Source organism: Salvelinus fontinalis, chromosome 22 (genome assembly GCF_029448725.1).
Source record: "Salvelinus fontinalis isolate EN_2023a chromosome 22, ASM2944872v1, whole genome shotgun sequence".
Lineage (NCBI taxonomy): Eukaryota > Metazoa > Chordata > Actinopteri > Salmoniformes > Salmonidae > Salvelinus > Salvelinus fontinalis.
Window position 1 is genome coordinate 23,544,484 of NC_074686.1, and position 17,871 is coordinate 23,562,354.

The following is a 17,871-nucleotide window of genomic DNA, read 5'->3' on the forward strand; positions in this document are numbered from 1 at the left end:
ACCTTGTTTGATGCTTCTACTGTGAAGGATGAGGGAATAAAAGCTGATTGAGTCAGGGCTCTGGCAGAGTACCACGAGCTCACTCAGGCGCGCCCCCGTGAAAGTTAGCAGCGTTCAGGCTTTCTCCGGTTGGAACATTATTGAAGATTTATGTTAGAAACATCCTAAAGATTGATTCTATACATCGTTTGACATGTTTCTACGAACTGTAATGGAATTTTGGGACTTTTCGTCTGGCCTGCGCGTCATCAATTTGGATTTTGGAACTAAACGCACGAACACAACGGAGGTATTTGGACATAAATTATGGACGTTATTGAACAAAACAAACATTTATTGTGGAACTGGGATTCCTGGGAGTGCATTCTGATGAAGATCATCAAAGGTAAGTGAATATTTATAATGCTATTTCTGACTTCTGTTGACTCCACAACATGGCGAATATCTGTATGGCTTGTTTTGGTGTCTGAGCGCTGTACTAAGATGGTGTGCTTTTTCCATAAAGTTTTTTTTAAATCTGACACAACGGTTGCATTAAGGAGAAGTTTATCTAAAGTTCCATGTATAATACTTGTATCTTTTATCAATGTTTATTGTGAGTATTTCTGTAAATTGATGTGGCTCTCTGCAAAATCACCGGATGTTTTGGAGGCAAAACATTACTTAACATAACGCGCCAATGTAAACTAAGATTTTTGGATATAAATATGAACTTTATCGAACAAAACATACATGTATTGTCTAACATGAAGTCCTATGAGTGTCATCTGATGAAGATCATCAGAGGTTAGTGATGAATTTTATCTCTATTTCTGCTTTTTGTGACTCCTCTCTTTGGCTGGAAAAATGGCTGTGTTTTTCTGTGACTATGTACTGACCAAACATAATCAGATAGTGTGCTTTCGTCGTAAAACCTTTTTGAAATAGGACACTGTGATGGGATTAAGAACAAGTTTATCTTTAAAATGTTGTAAAATACTTGTATGTTTGAGGAATTTTAATTATGAGATTTCTGTTGTTTGAATTTGGCGCCCTGCACTTTCACTGGCTGTTGTCAAGGCGATCCCGTTAACGGGATCTCAGCCGATCTCAGCCGTAAGAAGTTAACAAGAAATGTGTGGAGTGGTTGAAAAACAAGTTTTAATGACTCCAACCTAAGTGTATGTAAACTTCCGACTTCCACTGTGTGTGCAGAACAGCCAAGGAATGACTATAAACCTAGTCAGTAATAGAGTTAACAATGATAAAGACTCACTTAAATCTCCTTTTGAATGCTCTCTGGATAGCTTCAACCAGTGGAGGCTGCTGAGAGGAGAATGGAAAGTGTTTGATGTATTTGATATCATTCCACTCATTCTCCTCCAGCCATTATCACCCCAATTAAAGTGCCACCAACCTCATATGCATAAAACTGTCTTCAACTGTATGTGATAGGGCCTATTATCAATAGCATAACCAATTTCTGCTAATGGTGTAGCATAAGTAGCAGTAGCCATGCTAACTCTGCCTCTAGACTAGAAGTACCAGTGGTTTTCCTTGAGCAGGTATACTACTAGTCCTGATGTTTGTTTGGTTTCCTGTTGTTGTCAAGGATGGAGAAACTAACAGTTCTCTCTGAGTCTGTACTGTACACACACACACACACACACACACACACACACACACACACACACACACACACACACACACACACACACACACACACACACACACACACACACACACACACACACACACACACACACACACACACAATAACATCTCTCTAGTTCTCCAGCTGTGCATGAGGCTTTAGCTGGCCTCAGTGCTCTGCGTGGGCTGCCCTGCTTTGGCTGAATCCGACCACAGTACACACACACACACCGCGGGGAACCTAGGAGAGAGAGTGGGTTTGACAGGACTTCCGTGGGCAAAACAGTCTGTGGCATAACAGCACTGTGTGTCCTGGACTCAACTGGGCCAGATTAAAACATAACCCCTGTCTGTCTGTCAGGGAACTCAACTGGGCCAGATTAAAACATAACCCCTGTCTGTCTGTCTGTCTGTCAGGGAACTCAACTGGGCCAGATTAAAACATAACCCCTGTCTGTCTGTCTGGGAACTCAACTGTGCCAGATTAAAACATAACCCCTGTCTGTCTGGGAACTCAACTGGGCCAGATTAAAACATAACCCCTGTCTGTCTGTCTGTCTGTCTGGGAACTCAACTGGGCCAGATTAAAACATAACCCCTGTCTGTCTGTCTGTCTGTCTGGGAACTCAACTGGGCCAGATTAAAACATAACCCCTGTCTGTCTGTCTGGGAACTCAAATGGGCCAGATTAAAACATAACCCCTGTCTGTCTGGGAACTCTACTGGGCCAGACTAAAACATAACCCATGTATATGTCTGTCTGTCTGTCTGGGAACTCAACTGGGCCAGATTAAAACATAACCCCCGTCTGTCTGTCAACTCTACTGGGCCAGATTAAAACATAACCCCTGTCTGTCTGTCTGGGAACTCAACTGGGCCAGATTAAAACATAACCTTGGTCTGTCTGTCTGGGAACTCTACTGGGTCAGATTAAAACATAACCCCTGTCTGTCTGTCTGGGAACTCAACTGGGCCAGATTAAAACATAACCTCTGTCTGTCTGTCTGTCTGTCTGTCTGTCTGTCTGTCTGTCTGTCTGTCTGTCAGGGAACTCAACTGGGCCAGATTAAAACATAACCCATGTCTGTCTGTCTGTCTGGGAACTCAACTGGGCCAGATTAAAACATAACCCCTGTCTGTCTGTCTGTCTGTCTGTCTGTCTGTCTGTCTGTCTGTCTGGAAACTCAACTGGGCCAGATTAAAACATAATCTCTGTCTGTCTGTCTGGGAACTCAACTGGGCCAGATTAAAACATAACCCCTGTCTGCCTATCTGGCAACTCAACTGGGCCAGATTAAAACATAACCCCTGTCTTTCTGTCTGTCAGGGAACTCAACTGGGCCAGATTAAAACATAACCCCTGTCTGCCTGTCAGGGAACTCAACTGGGCCAGATTAAAACATACCCCCTGTCTGTCTGTCTGTCTGTCAGGGAACTCAACTGGGCCAGATTAAAACATAACCCCCGTCTGTCTGTCAGGGAACTCAACTGGGCCAGATTAAAACATAACCCCTGTCTGTCTGTCAGGGAACTCAACTGGGCCAGATTAAAACATAACCCCTGTCTGTCTGTCAGGGAACTCAACTAGGCCAGATTAAAACATAACCCCTGTCTGTCTGTCTGTCTGTCTGTCTGTCTGTCTGTCTGTCTGTCTGGGAACTCAACTAGGCCAGATTAAAACATAACCCCTGTCTGTCTGTCAGGGAACTCAACTGGGCCAGATTAATACATAACCCCTGTCTGTCTGTCTGTCTGTCTGTCTGTCTGTCAGTCAGGGAACTCAACTGGGCCAGATTAAAACATAACCCCTGTCTGTCTGTCAGGGAACTCAACTGGGCCAGATTAAAACATAACCCCTGTCTGTCTGTCTGTCAGGGAACTCAACTGGGCCAGATTAAAACATAACCGCTGTCTGTCTGTTCAGGACTGTTGGGTTCACTTTGCATCGGTCTCTGCTCTGTGTGGCGTGGCCTAAATTCACCAAATTGGATGGATCCATTTTTGCATGCCCTTTCTGTAGATAGTTCCGATCTAGAGTAGATGCATCTTTTTCAGTGATCCTGGATGTATTGTTTTTGCACCTTTCTAAGAGTGCATTTGTAGGAAGATAGCAAATGGTGCATCCATTTCACAACTAATTGTAAAAGCGAGCGAGTGCACCCTGCGTTTTTCATTGCGACATATCAGTGAGAGAAAATGGTGGTCAGACTTATGATTTTCTCCTAATGTAATCTTACATTATTTTGCTGGACGACAGTACAGAACACCATGGCCCAAACCAAATCTGAGGAAATCCATCTAAACCCTGTATCAACACTCAGTCTGTAAAGAAACACTAAGACTGTGTACCTGGTTCGGCAAGGCAGGGCAAATACTTCCAGGGACTGCCGGGGGCCATGCGGCCCGAACTCTGTTTAAAGAGACTTATTTATTGATACGCGTTTATTTTCCTAAGGAGTTTAGCTGGGAACTAATCCTCTCCCCAACGAACATGGTCAACAAGTGCAAAGTGGTATTTGATTACATTATTACTGGTGTGCGGTTGGAGCGGGGTTGGATCGGGCGACTGAGATTTGAGAGAGATGTGGTGGGACGTGTCAAGGGGATGAAACCTAAACCCCTCGATTAAATAAACTGTGGATGGAGCTAGCTGGGCCTGGGAGCTAGGCCTGCAATGTATTGTACACCCTGGTCCCTGGCAGAGGAGAGAAAATAGAAAGGGGAGAGGAGAGGGGTAGTGATTGGGAGGGGAGAGAGAGGAGAGGGGTAGTCACTGAGAGGGGAGATGAGTGAGAGAGGAGAATATAATGGAGGGGGAGAGAGGAAAGGAGAGGAAGGAGAGAACAGAAGAGAGGAACGCCCCATACTTGTTATGTTAGAGCGCTGTAGTCACCATGGCCAGGGCACAGTGTGTATGTGTGTGTATGTGTGTGCCCCTGTCCCCAAAGTCTGACTGTCTGCCACTTAAAGCTATGTTCTATCCTGTCACTGATTCACAGGAATCCCACTTCTCTTTGACAGATCACTCCCAGGTTTCCCCCAGTCTACTGTAAGAATGAGAAGTAAGCAGGACTTTCAGAAGAAAATGCATATTCCCACATGTGCATGCTCAATATGTAGTGCTAATCCACCTTTACATTTATGGCCCTAGTACACTAGCATGCGGTAAATTGCTGCGAGCCGCTTTGGCCGCTCAGAGTGGCTCACTTGTGGGCGTGCTAGCAACATATCGCAGCAGTTCAGTTGTGCGTCAATAATTCAGCATAGCAAGTTTGTATGAAGGTCTGGTTATTAAATGGGTAAATAGTTTCATCCATTCACCGTTTCATTAAGTTATTCACAGGTAAATAGTAATACGCTCCAAATCACTCTGGTGACAAACAAAATTTGTTGCACAGTCTCCAATCGTCCACATGGCTGGAAAAACCTATTCAATTAGGTAAATACATTTAGAAAATGTAAAAAAATAAAATAATGTAGCTACAGTGCAGGCTTTCTCAAATGAGCTGTTAACATAGCTAGCTGGCTATCTAGCCAACTGTACATACAGTTTAGCTAGCTAGCTAAGTAAATTAAATATCAACAGCTACCTTAAATTATACCAGCTAGCTATTTGGATGTATTTATAATTGTAAATGAAAAACACAAACAACAAATACATTTGTAGGTAGCTATAGGTAACAGCCATGGAAGAGGGTGAAAGGATAGCAACCCCAACAGTCAAAGAACGGAGAGAGTAGGCTATTCTGGATAGGGCAGGTACTGTTGTGTAGTTCCTGTCCCTAGAAAGAAAAACTGAGGACAGAGATTATAGCAACATAATATTCAGTGCTGTCTAATATGAGGGGACCTACAGCTCGCCGCCGTGAACCAGAGGAGAGGTCTGCTGCTCTGTAGGATGTTGCACGGATGGGGCCAACAATGCAGCATGGGAGGCAATCCGGGTGCGGGAGACCTACACCTACCATTTCTTCGAAAAGGGTGCTGTTCCCTAGCAACACCTTATGCCATAGACTACACTATGCACAACCAAAGGCTCTTTTAAGAGACACCCACATTGCAATAAGAGTATTCTTACATTTACAGTGCATTCTGAAAGTATTCAGACCTCTTGACATTTTCCACATTTTGTTGTTACAGCCTTATTCTAAAATTGATTAAATTCGTTTTATTTCCCCTCATCAATCTACACACAATACCCCATAATGACAAAGCAAAAACAGTTTTTTAGATTTTTTTGCAAATGTATTCAAAATAAAACACAATATTACATTTACATAAATATTCAGACCCTTTTCTCAGTACTTTGTTGAAGCACCTAAGGCAGCAATTACAGCCTCGAGACTTCTTGGGTATGACGCTACAACCTTGGCACATCTGTATTTTCTCCCATTCTTTTCTACAGATCCTCTCAAGGTCTGTCAGATTGGATGGGGAGCGTCGCTGCACAGCTATTTTCAGGTCTCTCCAGAGATGGTTGATCTGGTTCAAGTCCGGGCTCTGACTGGGCCACTCAAGGACATTCAGAGACTTGTCCCGAAGCCAATCCTGTGTTGTCTTGGCTGTGTGCTTAGGGTCGTTCTCCTGTTGGAAGGTGAACTTTCGCCCCAGCTTGAGGTCCTGAGCGCTCTGGAGCAGGTTTTCATCAAGGATCTCCCTGTACTTTGTTCCGTTCATCTTTCCCTCGATTGTGACTAGTCTCAAAGTCTCTGCTGCAGAAAAACATCCCCACAGCATGACGCTGCCACCGCCATGCTTCACCGTAGGGATGTTGCCAGGTTTCCTCCAGAAGTGACGTTTGGTACTCAGGCCAAAGAGTTCAATCTTGGTTTCATCAGAAGAGAGAATCTTAGTCCTTTAGGTGCCTTTTGACCAACTCCAAGCGAACTGTCATTTTTAAAAATGTAACCTTTATTTAACTAGGCAAGTTGTAACGATGTGCGCTGAGAGTTTCGGAAAGAAAGTTCAGGGAGTGAGTGTTTTAATAAATAAACACAACATAATACAAAATAAGAAACACTGACTACGCACAGACATGACACAAGAACAGAAACAATAACGCCTGGGGAAGGAACCAAAGGGAGTGACATATATAGGGAAGGTAATCAGGGAGGTGATGGAGTCCAGGTGAGTCTGATGACACGCAGGTGCACGTAACAATGGTGACAGGTGTGCGCCATAATGAGCAGGCTGGTGACCTAGAGGCCGGAGAGGGAGCACACGTGACACAAGTCAGTTAAGAACAAATTCTTATTTACAATGACGGCCTACCCCAGCCAAACCCTAACCCGGACGATGCTGGACCAATTGTGTGCCTCCCTATGGGACTCCCAATCACGGCCAGTTGTGATGCAGCCTAAAATCGAACCAGGGTCTGTAGTGACACCTCTAGCACTGAGATGCAGTGCCTTAGACCGCTGCGCCACTCCAAGGCCCTTCTCCCCAGATTGCTCAGTTTGGCCGGGCAGCCAGCTCTAGGAAGAGTCTTGGTGGTTCCAAACTTCTTTTATTTAAGGATGATGGAGGCCACTTCTTGGGGACCTTCAATTCTATAGACATTTTTTGGCACCCTTCCCCAGATCTGTGCCTCGACACAATCCTGTCTCGGAACTCTACGGACAATTCCTTCGACTTCATGGCCTAGATTTTGCACTGACATGCACCTTTAACTACGTAAATACATTGTTTTAAAAATGTGTTTTAAAAATGTGCAAATCCCTGTTTTTGCTTTGTTATTATGGGGCACTGTGTGTAGATTGATGAGGGGGACAAAAATGTAATCCATTTTAGAATAAAGCTGTAACGTAACAAAATGTGGAAAAAGTCAAGGGGTCTGAATACTTTCTGAATGCACTGTACTTACTGTAGCTATGTCAACTGCAGTTATTAAATTCCCAGTTTTTCTCCCTTTGATATCTACTTTTCTGGTGAGGGTGCTGTTCAGGTAAGGGTGATGTCAGAACATAAACAAAACAGGTTCTTTTAAGAGTCACCCATATTGAAAAAATGTACAACAATTAGAAACCCTACAACTCACAGCAACAGACTCTTGTATCACTCTGATTGATGGGTTGCGTTGTGCAGTAAGCAGGCTCAGGTGTATAACTGTGGCTCCTTCCACCGTCAAAGAATAGGCAAGGACCAACCATGTAGAATAGTAAGACACTCCATTATTTATGTAACTATGCTATATTGTTTGTCCTTGTTTGTATGTGCATGCATTTCAGTATAAAGTACTCTGCAGCCACTCAGTGAGGACACCAGTTGAGGCCACACACACAGATTCCTGTTGAACACTGTCTCTTTAACCATCTTATTTTCTCAATAACAGTCCATCTCCTTCACTTCATCCCTCTCTCCCCTTCTCCCTAAATCCTCTAGGTTATATCAGCTGTGTCAGTGAACCCCTCCCGCTTCTGAACTGCGTGACAGAGGGGATAGCATGATCAGAGGTCACTTGGTTGGGTCAACAGGAAGTATTATTAAAGAAATGCTTTACATTGAAATACAGATACATGTAGTAGTCCCAGAGTTAATGATACAAGGACAGTTTTTGCATTTCTCCTCCTGATGATTATGATGACTGACATAGATAATGTTATAATTAAAAAGACAAAGCTTAATCATGCCATCTCTCTCTCTGTCTGTCTCTCGTCTGCAGGTATGTTTTGATGTGAGAGGATGCCAACCCCCATGTCACATCTTCTCCTGCTCCTCCCCTCCGGCGTAGGACGTCGCCAGAATACTAACCACCGGTCCTAGGATTCATCATTATGCAAACCTGGCACTCATCATTACACGCACATGTTAATCATTATGATTCACACCTGGACTTCATTACCTTCATCATTTCCTCCCCTTTATATGTCACTCTCTGATGTTTTCTCACCAGTTGGGATTATCATTGTTTACCGGCGTTTAGCTACATGGATTTATCTCGTTCTTGGTTTTGTTGTTTTATTACACATTTCACCTGCACCTGCTTCCCGACTCACAGATCTGTTATTACACCCCAGTCCCATCATCACTCACACGCTCTAAGAAAAACATTGGGCCAACTGGGGGCACAAGGCTGGTTGGAAGACACCGCTAGAGACTAGTGATGCACCGATATGACATTTTTGGCTGATATGATATCCAATGTTTAACTTGCCAAAAAAAAATGGTACCGATACCGATAACCGATATTTAACATTTTAGCGGCCTTTAAAAGCATTCTATTACAGTTAAATAGTTAACACACACACATGGACGCAGCGGTCTAAGGCACTGCATCTCATTGTAAGAGGTGTAACAACAGTCCCTGGTTCGAATCCAGGCTGTATCACATCCGGCCGTGATTGGGAGTCCCATAGGGGAGCGCACAATTGGCCCAGCGTCGTCCGGGCCGTCACTGTAAATAAGAATTTGTTATTAACTGACTTGCCTAGTTAAAAAAAGGTTACACCCACACCACACTGACCACAAAGTTATTTTGTTGGCATTTATGTATGTCCCCATTACTAGTAAAACATGATCAAAACCTATTTCTTTCACTTACTTGCTGTGCTGTTTTGTTGTTCATTTGTTCAATCGTTTCATTCTCAACCAGGATTTCTATGGAACACCGTTTGGGTCTTTGCGTGTCAAAAAATATATACCATTTGACGTGTCAAATAACACTATTTGACGTGTCAAATAAACTTGTTGACCAATCAGGACCTGAATATGACTGCACGTCACATAATAATTTAACACGTTCATACATTTTTTATGTAGTTATTACACATTGACTACACTATCACTCGTATTTCATGTCACAACGATTCATCGATACGTATGCTATGATGCTGGTAAAGTTGTTTCGCGCACCTACAGTGCTGGTCATACAAAAAGCTAGCTAGCTGATGGATGCAAACAATATTCTTCCCCAAAAATATAGCAAAACGAAAATCATTTTTGTACAGCTTTGACAGTGCTACTGTATCTTCCTTGACACACAAAGACCCAAACGACGTTCCATGGTATGTATATCGTGAAGCTGTGAACTCCGGTTGGGCAACATCTGAAAAATACACTTGGTAGTGTGTACCGGTGCTCAACCAGTCGGCGAAAGCCAACATCACCCACGACAGAGAATGGTTGATTGTCAAGGGCAATGAATTCCATTATCTTGGCTTTAATGGATTTCGCCTTTGAGTTGTCTCGCTGAAATTTTCTTACTCTTTCAAATGAATGCTCGACTTGTTGACTGCTCGATCCACACAGCAGACATTGTGGGCTAGGTCAGGAATGCTATGTTGTACGGGTAGCGCAACATTTTACCTAAGTTTTATAGGTATGTACGGTAGCTTTGACATCGTTTTTTAACATCAGCGTTAAACTAGACATCGGGCTGATACCGATGTTGGCATTTTTAGCTAATATCGGCCGATTACGATATGTTCACCGATATATCGTGCATCCCTACTAGAGACACTCTGAAATAGCACTGTAATTCATTAACAGTGTTCTGTTTTTTAAATTCTGGTCCTGTATATATTCATTACAAATCAGCCTTTAACTAGTTAAATCATGTGTTCTACTCTACTGCAGAGTTACAATGTGTAACCATTGATGTCCCAGGATTGGTAAACACTGTTGAAGTATGTAATTGTAATATATACAAGCAGACACAGCACCATTGATACTCCTGATATTGGATATGACTGAAAAAGAATGTCTCACACACATTCACACCTGAACCGCACCTGTATTTGCCACGGTAGAGTACATGATCAGTGAGTATTTTCAATGTACAGGCTACAATATGTGGAAATCATGCTTGGAAAAAACTAATGGAAATATACGACTTGCATCCTTGGCACAATTCATTTGTATTATATTCTACTCAATCCATAGGCTTCATTGATGCCTTTCAGAGTGTCTTGAAGTCAATACAACCGGCTATGATAGCTGAGAGGTTCATAGCTTGGTAGCTAATATTGACACAATAATATTGACATGTAACAGTCATGTGTGTAACAGTCATTTTCTGCAATTTCTTCGGGATTCATGTTTCTATCAATCAAATGTATTTATGAAGCCCTTTTTACATCAGCAGATGTCACAAAGTGTTATACAGAAACCCAACCTAAAACCCCAAACACCAAGCAATGCAGATGTAGAAGCATGGGGGCTAGGAAAAACTCCCTAGAAAGGTAGGAACCTAGGAAGAAACCTAGAGAGGAACCAAGCTCTGACGGGTGGCCAGTGCGCTTCTGGCTGAGCCAGGTGGAGATTATAACAGAACATGGCCAAGATGTTCAAACGTTCATAGATGACCAGCAGGGTCAAATAATAATAATCACAGTGGTTGTAGGGGGTGCAACAGGTTAATGTTAATGTCAGTTTGCTTTTTATAGCCGAGCATTCAGAGTTCGAGACAGCAGGTGCGGTAGAGAGAGAGAGAGTAGAAAGCAGCAGGTCTGGGACAAGGTAGCACGTCCGGTGAACATGTCAGGGTTCCATAGCCGCAGGCAGAACAGTTGAAACTGGAGCAGCAGCATGACCAGGTGGACTGGGGACAGCCAGGAGTCATCAGGCCAGGTAGTCCTGAGGCATGGTCCTAGGGCTCAGGTCCTCCGGGAGGGGAGGGAGCGGGAGAGAGAGAGAATTAGAGGGAGCATACTTAAATTCACACAGGACACCGGATAAGACAGGAGAATAACACCAGATATAACAGACTGACCCTAGCCCCCCAACACATAAACTATTGCAGCAGAGATACTGGAGATTGAGACAGGAGGGGTTGGGAGACGTTGTGGCCCCATCCGACTATACCCCCGGACAGGGCCAACCAGGCAGGATATAACCCCACCCACTTTGCCAAAGCACAGCCCCCACACCGCTAGAGGGATATCCGCAGACCACCAACTTACTACCCTGAGACAAGGCTGAGTATAGCCCACGAAGATTACCTCCACTGTACAAGCCAGAGGATGCGTCGACCCGGACAGGAAGATCACGTCAGTGACTCAACCCACTCAAGTGACGCACAAGTCGCACAAGTAAGCCAGTGACTCAGCCCCCATAATAGGGTCAGAGAGGGCAACCGGCCAGGCAGAGACAGGAAGGGCGATTCATCGCTCCAGTGCCTTTCCGTTCACCTTCACACCCCTGGGCCAGACTACACTCAATCATAGGACCTACTGAAGAGATGAGTCTTCAGTAAAGACTTAAAGGTCGAGACCGAGTCTGCGTCTCTCACATGGATTAACAAACTATTCCATAAACATGTAGCTCTATAGGAGAAATCCCTGCCTCCAATGATTAACTGATGGGTGTCGTCGTCGGAAGAGACCAAGGCGCAGCGTTCTTTGAGTTCCACATAATTTAATAACGAAGTGAAACTTTGAAAGGACAAAACAATAAAGAATACAACGACCGAACAGCTTCGATGTACAAACTACCTGCACACAAACAAAGAACAAGATCCCACACAGAAGGAGGGAAAAGGGCTGCCTAAGTATGATCCCCAATCAGAGACAACGAAAGACAGCTGCCTCTGATTGGGAGCCACACTCGGCCAGAAACAAAGAAATACAAAACCTAGAAATAAATAACATAGAATGCCCACCCAAATTACACCCTGACCAAACCAAAATAGAGACATAAAAAGGCTCTCCAAGGTCAGGGCGTGACATACACAGATTGGCTACCTAGCTAGCTACACATCTATAGGCATACAAGGATTTTTTTCCTCCACTACACAATAAACAAGAAAAGAGTTAGTTAGCTACGTTACTTCAGCTGCATTGCATGGCAAATATCAGCAAGGGAAGCTAACAAAATTGTACATTCAATTTGCAGTAAATGCTTTAGCTAGAATCTTTACATCCACTGTTTCACAAGCCTGGTTTGCTGGTCTTCTAAGGAGTTCCTAAAACAACAATTTCATACAAATTTCATACTCATGTCAAAACGGCCATAAAGCTAGCTAGCTAGCTGGCTAATGTTAGCTAGTCAGCTTGCTTGCTAAATAGCAATTTTTGTAAATTGCATGATTGTTATAATTACTTACATTTGCTTCCATCCTAGTATTTTTGTCAGCCATCTTTGCTGAAGAAAGTCTCCAGCGTTGGGTTACACAGCATCAAATTCATCATGGAAACCACTCGATATGATTGGTCATCGCACAGGGTTCGCTGCTGGTGATTTGCATAAAGTTGGGAAATGCTGAACTTTTTCCACCGCCTCCCACTCAAAGTTCGCGCCGCCCAACAGTCCCCTACAGACTCCGCTTCTCACCGCTTTCCTTCCATTGAAAATTAATGGGAAGCGATGTTTCACTGTGCGGTGCCGCCCCTACTGTACAAGCGCATATTATAAGAACAATTAAAATGGTAATAAGTGGAGGGCGCTCAACCAACGTGAGTCGAGGTGCAACCAAATAAAGAAGGCAATAGGTTGCCATTTGAAAATGAAAATGACGTGATCATCATTGAAAAGGAAAAGGTGCAGCGCTAGCTCACCATCATTGACAAAATCCCAAAGTATCCTTTTAAAAACTCTGTTTTATTTATTTAAGTTAAAAGGTTAATGTTTCGGCCATCAATGGCCTTCATCAGAACCAATCATTGAAATTGCAACATAAATACAGACATTTTTATATTTTCCTCCGAGGAAACACACACACTTCAGCCAAGGCTAGCTATGACGGGTTGTTTTGGTGCAAAACTCTGTTAGGGAATAGGTTAGGTAGTTTAGGCAGCACACTACCACTTCCACACTCCATTTCCCAAGGGGGCAGCAGCAACCGTGTCCAGATGCTGAGCCTGGTTGATAAGCACATTAGGTGCTGCCAATTAAGTGGGTGATCAAGCAGAGTGGGAGCTTGGAGAATCGTGAGGCTGCTGGTTGGTTTGGTGTCCATGAGGCCTTTCGTTTTGATTTTTAATCTTTAGGTTAGGCATGCCTGTTTGCATTTTTATTTTTGTATATATGGTTTCCGTCACTATCTGAACCTAATAATCCGTTTGGGCTGGCCGACCCAAAGGATTTAAGAGGATTGTACACATAAATGCACACATTCATTCAGGACCCCTACACTTAGCAAGTGCAAAAATATTAGTAGGCTAGTTATTGGTTTCGTAACGCCGCCCTAACCCTCCTCTCCCAGCTTGACTTGGCTATGTAAGTGTGTGATTTTGTGGATTGTGTGTGTCTCTCTCTGTGTGTGTGTGTGTGTGTGTGTGTGTGTGTGTGTGTGTGTGTGTGTGTGTGTGTGTGTGTGTGTGTGTGTGTGTGTGTGTGTGTGTGTGTGTGTGTGTGTGTGTGTGTGTGTGTGTGTGTGTGTGTGTGTGTGTGTGTCTGTGTCAGTGAATGAAGGTAAAAAAGTAAAGATGAAGGCTTTCTCCATCCATTAATTATTCAACCCCTCCCCGTCCGTCCGTCCATCCAGCCCTGTGTGTGTGTGTATGTGTGTGTGTGTGTGTGTGTGTGCGTGCCTGCGTGCGTGCGTGTGTGCGTGCGCGCGCGTGCGTGTGTGCGTGTGTGTGTCTCCCATGCTCCCTGAAGCACTTAAACGCACTGCAGCAGGCCAGAGTCAGATCTAGGATTCTTTTTCTTACAGATACTTAATCACACTTAATTGAGCTTGCCTGGCGCAACGGAACCAACGGAATATATCCCAAAAGTGCACACCCAGGTGTGTCCATCTGGAACTCAAGGCAAGCTCAATGAAACGCTCAAAGTATTAGAAAGAAAACAAACACTATTTGAGCCCAGGTGTGCAGCAGAGCAGCCCACTGCATCCCAGGCGGGTCACTTCAGACTCTCCTCACTGCAGAGGCTGCTTCAGTCCACTCCGTATTATACAAGTAGTAAGTGTTGATTTATTTATTTCCTTTATTTCGACTGGGAGTCACGCTGAGACCAAGCCCACTGGGCACACATGTCAATTCAGCATCTATTCAACATTGGTTCAACATAATTTCTTTGAAATTGCGTTGATTCAACAAGTGTGTGCCCAGTGGGATAAGTCTCTTTCACCGATGAGCCCTGTATTCACATCAATACACAACAATACATGTAAGGTCTGGACTAAAGGTCGACCGATTAATCGGAATGGACGATTAATTAGGGCCGATTTCAAGTTTACATAACAATCGGCATTTTTGGATGCCGATTATGGCCGATTACATTGCAATCCACGAGGCGACTGCGTGGCAGGCTCACCACCTGTTACGCGAGTGCAGCAAGGTGCCAAGGTAAGTTGCTAGCTAGCATTAAACTTATCTTATAAAAAACAACGAATCTTAACATAATTGCTAGTTAACTACACATGGTTGATGATATTACTAGTTTAACTAGCTTGTCCTGCGTTGCATATAATCAATGCGGTGCCTGTTAATTTATCATCGAATCACAGCCTACTTCGACAAACGGGTGATAATCTAACAAACGCATTCGCGAAAAAAGCACTGTCGTTGCACCAATGTACCTAACCATAAACATCAATGCCGTTTTTAAAATCAATACACAAGTATTTTTTTTAAAACCGCATATTTAGTTATTTAGTTCGTTGCGAACTGCGTGAAGACCATTTCTTCCTAACAAAGACCGTAATCAATTTGCCAGAATTGTTCATAATTATGACATAACATTGAAGGTTGTGCAATGTAACAGCAATATTTAGACTTAGGGATGCCCCCCGTTCGATAAAATACGGAACAGTTCCGTATTTCACTGATCACTGATCGTTTTGTTTTCGAAATGATCATTTCCGGATTTGACCATATTAATGAGCTAAGGCTCGTATTTCTGTGTGTTTATTATATTATAATTAAGTGTGCTTGAAGCACAGCGATGTTTATGACTTCAAGCCTATCAGCTCCCGAGATTAGGCTGGCAATACTATAGTGCCTATAAGAACATCCAATAGTCAAGGGTAAATTAAATACAAATGGTATAGAGAGAAATAGTCCTATAATAACTACAACCTAAAACTTCTTAACTGGCAATATTGAAGACTCATGTTAAACGGAACCACCAGCTTTCATATGTTCTTATGTTCTAAGCAAGGAACTTAAACGTTAGCTTACTTACATGGCACATATTGCACTTTTACTTTCTTCTCCAACACTTTGTTTTTGCATTATTTAAACCAAATTGAACATGTTTCATTATTTATTTGAGACTAAATAGATTTTATTTATGTATTATATTAAGTTAAAATAAAAGTGTTCATTCAGTATTGTTGTAATTGTCATTATTACAAATATATATAAAAATCGTTCGATTAATCGGTATAGGCATTTTTTTGGTCCACCAATAATCGGTATCGGTATCGGCGTTGAAAAATCATAATTGGTCGACCTCTAGTCTGGACACACACACACACACAAAGCGCATAAACGTATGCACATACACACACATGCAAACACACACTTCAGCTAAGAAAGTAGACACAGACCCAGTCATATCCACACACTCAGATGGCTCACTCTATGGGAAAGGACTTACCTGTTAGTAGAGGGAGAGGAGAGGAAAGGAGAGGAAAGGGGGGGTCCATTCACATAAAAAGAGAAAAATAATATTAGGAACAATGCAACTACAAGGCCAATCTGCTATCTACTACTGTACATGTTACATAGCTGTTTTAATAAGTAGCTAACAGCATGGCGCTAATTCAGAATGGGGCTAAGCCAAGGGGACAGAGTTCTGTCATAACTTGCAACGTCAAGCTCAATTATTTATTTCTAAGGACTTTGAACTCTGATAGAATAGCTGGGTACACAAAGACAAAGGTTGAGTCCCAAATGGCAACCTATTGTCTACAGTACATACTGCATTACTTTGACCAGGGACCAAATGGCAACATATTGCCTACATACTGCATTACTTTGACCAGGGACCAAATGGCAACATATTGCCTACAGTGCATACTGCATTACTTTGACCAGGGACCAAATGGCAACATATTGCCTACAGTACATACTGCATTACGTTGACCAGGGACCAAATGGCAACATATTGCCAACAGTACATACTGCATTACTTTGACCAGGGACCAAATGGCAACATATTGCCTACAGTACATACTGCATTACTTTGACCAGGGACCAAATGGCAACATATTGCCTACAGTACATACTGCATTACTTTGACCAGGGACCAAATGGCAACATATTGTCTACATACTGCATTACTTTGACCAGGGACCAAATGGCAACATATTGCCTACAGTACATACTGCATTACCTTGACCAGGGACCAAATGGCAACATATTGCCTACAGTACATACTGCATTATTTTGACCAGGGACCAAATGGCAACATATTGCCTACAGTACATACTGCATTATTTTGACCAGGGACCAAATGGCAACATATTGCCTACAGTACATACTGCATTACGTTGACCAGGGACCAAATGGCAACATATTGCCTACAGTACATACTGCATTATTTTGACCAGGGACCAAATGGCAACATATTGCCTACAGTACATACTGCATTATTTTGACCAGGGACCAAATGGCAACATATTGCCTACAGTACATACTGCATTACTTTGACCAGGGACCAAATGGCAACCTATTGCCTACAGTACATACAGTACAATTGTGCACCACTCCCAATCACGGCTGGATGTGATGCAGCCTGGATTCGAACCAGTGCCTTAGACAGCTGCGCCACTCCGGAGCTTTACTTTGACCAGGGACCAAAGGGCGTTGCAAAATGTACACTACATGTTATTCAATCATTTCATCCAAACTGTTTTCTCGCGTAGCCAGGCGCTGCAAGTCCTGTGAGTCCTGCGCTGCAAGACCTGTCCCCAAATGAATACAGTTGGTTCACAGTTGGTTATGGTATTTTAAGCTGCGTGTCATGAACGGGTCTGGTGGGGACAGACAAAATCAACACATGCACATGGAACACGCATACGCACGCGCGGAGCCGGTTTAGTCAGCATGTTAGCCTACACATGTTCTAAGTTAATGTACACATAGTGTACAAAACATTAAGAACACCTTCCTAATATTGACTTGCACCCCCCCCCCCCCCCACCACCCCCCCACCCCTTTTGCCATCAGAGCAGCCTCCATTTGTCAGGGCATGGACTCTACAAGATGTCGAAAGCGTTCCACAGGGATGCTGGCCCATGTTGACTAAAATGCTTCCCACAGTTGTGTGAAGTTGGATGGATGTCCTTTGGGTGGTGGACCATTCTTGATTCCCAGTGTGAAAACCCCAGCAGCATTGCAGTTCTTGACA

General features: G+C 43.3%; 1 protein-coding gene across 5 annotated transcripts in view; it reads right to left on the minus strand.

Annotated features, from left to right (window-relative positions):
- The window catches only part of LOC129820060 (thyroid hormone receptor beta), a 223,541-nt gene that overhangs the window by 172,885 nt on the left and 32,785 nt on the right, over positions 1–17,871 (minus strand). The window contains exon 1 of one of the 5 annotated variants that reach the window (XM_055876882.1): positions 16,117–17,589. The exons of the other annotated variants lie outside the window; for them this stretch is intronic. The gene's annotated coding sequence lies outside the window, so the exon portion shown is untranslated. Of the gene's footprint in view, positions 1–16,116; positions 17,590–17,871 lie in introns of those variants that run through there. 5 annotated transcript variants of the gene reach the window in all.